The sequence below is a fragment of the Belonocnema kinseyi genome, chromosome 10 (genome assembly GCF_010883055.1).
Source record: "Belonocnema kinseyi isolate 2016_QV_RU_SX_M_011 chromosome 10, B_treatae_v1, whole genome shotgun sequence".
Lineage (NCBI taxonomy): Eukaryota > Metazoa > Arthropoda > Insecta > Hymenoptera > Cynipidae > Belonocnema > Belonocnema kinseyi.
The window spans coordinates 53,881,682-53,887,621 of NC_046666.1; the positions used below are offsets into that span (position 1 = coordinate 53,881,682).

The 5,940-nt window shown below is 29.0% G+C and overlaps 1 non-coding gene across 1 annotated transcript; it reads right to left on the minus strand.

The window, feature by feature from the left end:
- Nucleotides 1–2,543: 2,543 nt before the first annotated feature.
- Trnae-uuc lies at nt 2,544–2,615 on the minus strand. The gene has a single exon. It is a non-coding gene; the product is annotated as a tRNA-Glu (tRNA).
- Between the last annotated feature and the right edge of the window lie 3,325 nt (nt 2,616–5,940).

Genomic DNA, 5,940 nt, shown 5'->3' on the forward strand with positions numbered 1-5,940 from the left:
ATTTTTTTTATAAATTAATTTCATATAATATTCAAGTTGGGTTACTCTATATATAGCGAAATTATAATTAAATTAAAGAAATATGATACTTTAAGGTTTACCTAAAAAGTGCACCTGTTTCAATTTATATGCTCAGTATCTCATGACTAACGAGAAAATATATGATGGACATGATTACGAATGTGAAATAATATTACAATATTAAAAAAATATTTCGCTCAGAATCTATTGATATTTAAAAAAATGTATTATTATTATATACGTATTTCGTCAACTGTATAATAATTTCATTATATTGTGCGCCACATTACTTACCCGTCTAACAACTATAAAAGCACTCTGAAAAAAATCTGTTGAATCAAAATAAACTGTTTTCTTTACTGTATCTCGGTTAAATCATATTTCCAGTTAAGTCAAATTTTGGTTGATTCAACAAAATATTTGATTGATCGAACAATTGTTTTTTAACCAATTACTTAATCTACGAAAAGATTTAATTAAAACAACAACAAAATTTGGTTAGGTCAACAAAATATTTTTTGTCCATGCTTTATTTTTCATTGTTTTTTTACACTTTACGAAGCATAAAAAATGACCTTACTAAACTATTTAGGATAAACATGAAACAACTTCTCTAAATGATCTTATATTTTTTCCGATTAACACTAAATTCATAATTGGATTCAATTACGTGTCCCAAGTTCTTCCAGAAGGCTTCAATTTTTTTAAATACGAATAAGGAATTTAAATTTTCGAGAAAAACTGAACATGTACAATATTTATTTTTGTCTTGAAAGGAACCCTAGGTAAGTGCCCCTCTCCGATTTTTTTTCTCACATATTTTGTAGTTCTCGAAAAACTAAGCACACGTATTTTTTCTCACGTGCCCAAAACGGTTTGAAGAGGGTAAAAACCACCCCCTAATAGTGTTGTACCAAACACCCATTTAATTGTTTCACATATAATAACAGATTCTTTCACAATAAAACCGACTCGAATAATATCCTCACAATAAGAGATGAAACATGTGATTTGATCAATTAGATCAAAACAATGGGGGGGGGGGGGGGGGGGGGGGACTACCCCGCAATAATTCTTAATTATACGACAAATTTACAAACCGGCATGATTTTAACTTAAAAAATCCGGAAAAAATATGTATTGCACGCGATAATACAATAAATTTTACGGTTATTTGCATTTTTATGAGAAATTAATTTATAAGGGGTATCCACCTTTAACTGCATTTTATTATATTTCTGCAAAATAAAGTAAGTTTCGCATGAAAAACAGAGCAGAAAAATTTCCCGAAGAAGATTTCAAGTAAAAAAGTGTGGAAAAAATATATATTTCACGCGATAATACAATAAATTTTACGTTTTTTTTGCATTTTCATGAGAAATTGATTTATAAGGGGTATCCACCCTTAACTGCATTTTATTATATTTCTGAATAATAAACTAAGTTTCCCGTGCAAAACAGAGCACAAAAGTTTCCTCACAAAGAAAGTTTAAATTTCTCAATTTCTCAATATAGTCCAACAATTTTATGGGTGTAAACTACCCCAAAAGATGTTACGATTATACAAGAAAATGATAAAGGAAACTACCGCTTAATCAATGAAACGTATTGCATTAGTTAAAAATGTAATTTATGTATTTATATAATATAAAGTTATATCCAAAATATAATATTCTTTAATGTATGTATAGAATAATAATAATATGCACTTAAGGGTGATTATACCGTATAAATTAATTTCTCGTGAAAATGCAAAAACACGGGAATCGTATTTTATTATCTTGTGTGAAATTTTTTTTTCAGCATCAATTTACACATATTTGGTAATTTTCTTAGATAATCGTAACATCTTTTGGCGTGGTTGACCCCCATCAAATTGTTTGACAAATGTGAATTGAGAAATTTAGATTTTTAAACCACTTTCGTAAGGAAATTTTTCTGCTCTGTTTTGCTCCCGAAACTTACTTTATTTTGCAGAAATATAATAAAAAGGAGTTAAGGATGGTTACCCCTTATAAATTAATTTCTCAAAAAATGCAAAAAGACGTAAGCTTTATTTTATTATTGTGTGCAATTTATATTTTTTCCGTGTTTTTTGTGTTGAAATCATGCCCGTTTATAAATTTTGTGTATCATAAAAAATTATTATTGTGGGGTAGTTTGCCCCCAAATTTGTTTTTGGATTAAACTGACATAATCACATTTTTCATCTTTTATTGTGAGGACGTTGTTCGAGTTGGCTTGATTGTGAAATATTTTGTTATTATATGTGAAACAATTAAATGGGTGTTAAGTGCCACACTATTTGGGGGTAGTTTTAACCCCCTAAAAACCATTTTGGGCACGTAGGAAAAAATACGTGTCGCTTAGTTTTTATAGTACGACAACATATGTGAGCACAAAGCAAATCGGAAAGGGACACCTACTTAGGGTTCCTTGTTAGTTTGTAAAATTGATTTTAAAAATTAATATTTAAACAACTAATCTTCTTTTATGTTGTAAAAATCAATTTTCCAAAAAAATTCCGGTACCGGGAATCGAACCCGAGCCTTCTGGGTGAAAGCCAGATATCCTAGCCACTAGACCATACCGGATGATGGGAAACGAGCCGAACTGTCAGTAATTCATGTGACCTATCTTTAGCGATGATGATATCACACAATTATGACACACTTAATCTATTTTTTAGTATTAGAACAGTAATGTGGAGACGCGTCTATTTTACTAGACGTGGAACATAAATAGATACAAAATTGGGGAACGGAAAATGTTACAATGTTAGGGGGGCCGTGCAGAAATTAAGTAATATTATTTGGGTGGGCGGAGGAAAGTCAACAATTTCCTCATGCTATCTTGGGGGTGAGAGTAGTGGGTCAAAACCAATTTTTATGTAAGGTGTTTTAAAGTCTACGAATCACAAAAAAAGAAAATTTAAAAAGATTTCATTGCAAACAGTTGATTAAAATAGATTTTTAAACAAACAAATAAAAGAACTAATTTTCGACTAAATGCATGACGTTTTAACCAGATTGTTGCATTTTCAACAAAAAGAGATGAAGTTTTAAACAAAAACGGAATACCTTGTGCACTAAATTTAAGAACAAATTATGTTACTTTGTTGTTAATTTTAACAGTTTTACTTGTGATTTACCTAATAATATTAGTAGTATCAAGGAATATTAGTATTAATATCATCTGTAATAATCGTGAATTTGGAAAATAATAATAAATAAAAATTAATCCGTTTTGGGCTAAAAATAACTTTTCTTTTAAATTCACATTTAGAGTTCAAAATTCAACTGTTTTGTAAAAAGATTGTATTTCTGACACGAAGATTCAACTGTTTGGTAGAAAGTTCAACTACTTCGTTAGAACTAAATTTTTTCATATGAAAATACACCATTGTTGTTAACAATGCATTTCTTCGGTTAAAAATTGGACTATTTTGCCCATTATTCTTATTTGCCATTGTAAAAAATAATTTTTTTGCCGGAAATTTAAGTATTTAATTTTTTCAGAAAAATTCACCTATTTTGTTTATAAACCGACGTTTTTCGGTACAAGAATTAATCCTCTTAGATGAAAATAAAAGTTTTTGTTGAAAATTTACATTTGCGGGATTTAAAATTTAACTGTTTCGTATAAAATTCGTATTTTCAGTTTGATAGTTACAAAAATTGATAGAAACTCAACTATTCAATTGAAAGTTGAAGCACTTTGTTAAAATTAATTTTTTTACTTGAATAGTCATCATTTTCGTTTGAAATGCTCGTTAAAATGCATATCTTCGGTTAAAGATTTAACTATTTTATTGCTAATAATTATTTTTCTCTCTTTAAAATAATTTTTTTACTGTAAATTTAACTATTCCCTTTTTGGTTAAAAAATTATATTTTTTAGTTGCAAATTCAATTAATTAGTTTTTGATTTATGTATTTTGTTCAAAATTCGACCTTTTTGGTCGAAAACGAATCATCTTGGTTAAAAATTAACTTGTTTGTTAAAATTCGTGTATATCAATAATAATGGGACTTTTTCAGTCGAAAACTAATTCACTTAGTTGAAAAGTAACTTTTTTGTTGAAAATTTATATATTTTGTTGAAAAATTTTGTTAAAATTTATATTTTTTAATAAATTAAACTATTTGTTAATCAAAATAAAGTTTCAAATTATATAACTTCAAATCTCAAAGTATACAATTTTGAGGGGTTTTTATTTAGAAATATTACAAGCTCAATTCCATTTCATTCCATTCAAAATATTGTCCCTTTGTAATTTTATCTGACTCAAAATTGTTTGATTTGGAACCTTTTTAGTTGAAAATAGTACAATGTATTTTTTTTTCAATTTCAAATGGGGAGAAAGCCGTCATATTTTTCCTAGATTAAAACGGCTATCCTAATTCAGAAATGATAAGGATTTAACCTCATTTCTCATTAATTGAGCTGCCGGATCGAAGAAGGACACATAAACTTAATTCGCCGGGAGTGGGGAGGCCCCTGGAAGTTTTCAAAAACTTTTTCGGATTTTAATTTTTAAAGACCACACCTAGATGTATAATTTCATTGCGCATCTTTTTCCCTCAGGAAAAAAGTTGTAGCTTTTTTATTTTTCCAATTAAAGTAAAAAACTAGCTTTTCTGAAAAAATCAATTTCAATTCACTTTTCACTTCAACTCGTGCTTGGTCAGTCAGTTTTTAAGATTTTTCAATAAAATCTTCAGAGAATGTAGTTCGAAATGTTCTTCAACTGATAGAGCAAAAGGAATTTAAAAATTCATTTAAAATACATTGTTGTTAATTTTTTTCTGATGCAAGGCGCTTATCGGGCTTCTCTAACTTCCAGCGTTTCGTTTATCGAGCGAATTTTGAGCAACGAAAACTTTCAGCGAGAAAGTTGTTAACAACAGTACAAAGAAGTTTTCTGGGAAATTTTAGCCCAATCGAATTGATATTACAGAAATTAGTAACGTCTTAAGCCGATAGCGGCAGGCGAATCGCGCGCTGTCTGTAACGAGAGTCTTAGATCCGATTCATAATACAGTTCACCCGTGCCAAAAGTAAAAAATAATCAAGTAATCAGGTAGCATAAATGTATTATGCTCAAAGACTTTTGTATTCTGAATTTTATTTGAAACAGATATAGATTCTTCACTCTGAAAGAAATAAAGGACATTTCGCTGATAAAATAGGGAGTACTCGTTCGCTCACTTATTGCCACTGATTTTCAAGGAAATTTTACTGATTCAAATTCAGAGTAAAATATCTCACATTTATGTATTGATATTTGTAGTAAAAAATGATCGCTATTATTTTTATGATATATTTATTTACGGAATTTTTTAGAATATAAAATTCATACCTTGTTTCTCTTAGTTTTTCGCAAATTTTCGTCCCACTGTTCTTCATGTCTACTTCTTCTTCTACCTCTAGAATTCGCTTGTTGACATCATATCACAACACTTTTGTTAACAAATTAAAAATCCAGTGACATTTCTCTTTCAGAAGACAAAAAATACTAACGCTCTTTTACAACAGGAATCATAAACAAGTGCACTTTCTCGATGTTTCACTGTTTTCAGTTCTACGAATTTGAACTATTAAAAGATTCGCAGAAATTAAGAATCCGGTGAATCTCAACTATTAGATGTTTATGTTTTGTTTTACTTTTGTACAGTTTATAATAAAAATAGAACCATTCTATTTTATATAATATTACATTATTAACTTATTTTACATTATGCACTATTATTTATTTATGCATAATACTTTTAAATTACTTGATAACTTGATTAGTTTTTTACATTTGGCGCCGGTGAACCAGTGTTGCCAGATGGGCGGAACGGTTTATCCCCAACTCGAACCTTATTTATCCCTAGATGTCGACTGAGATCCCTAAATCTGCGAACCAAACAAAAA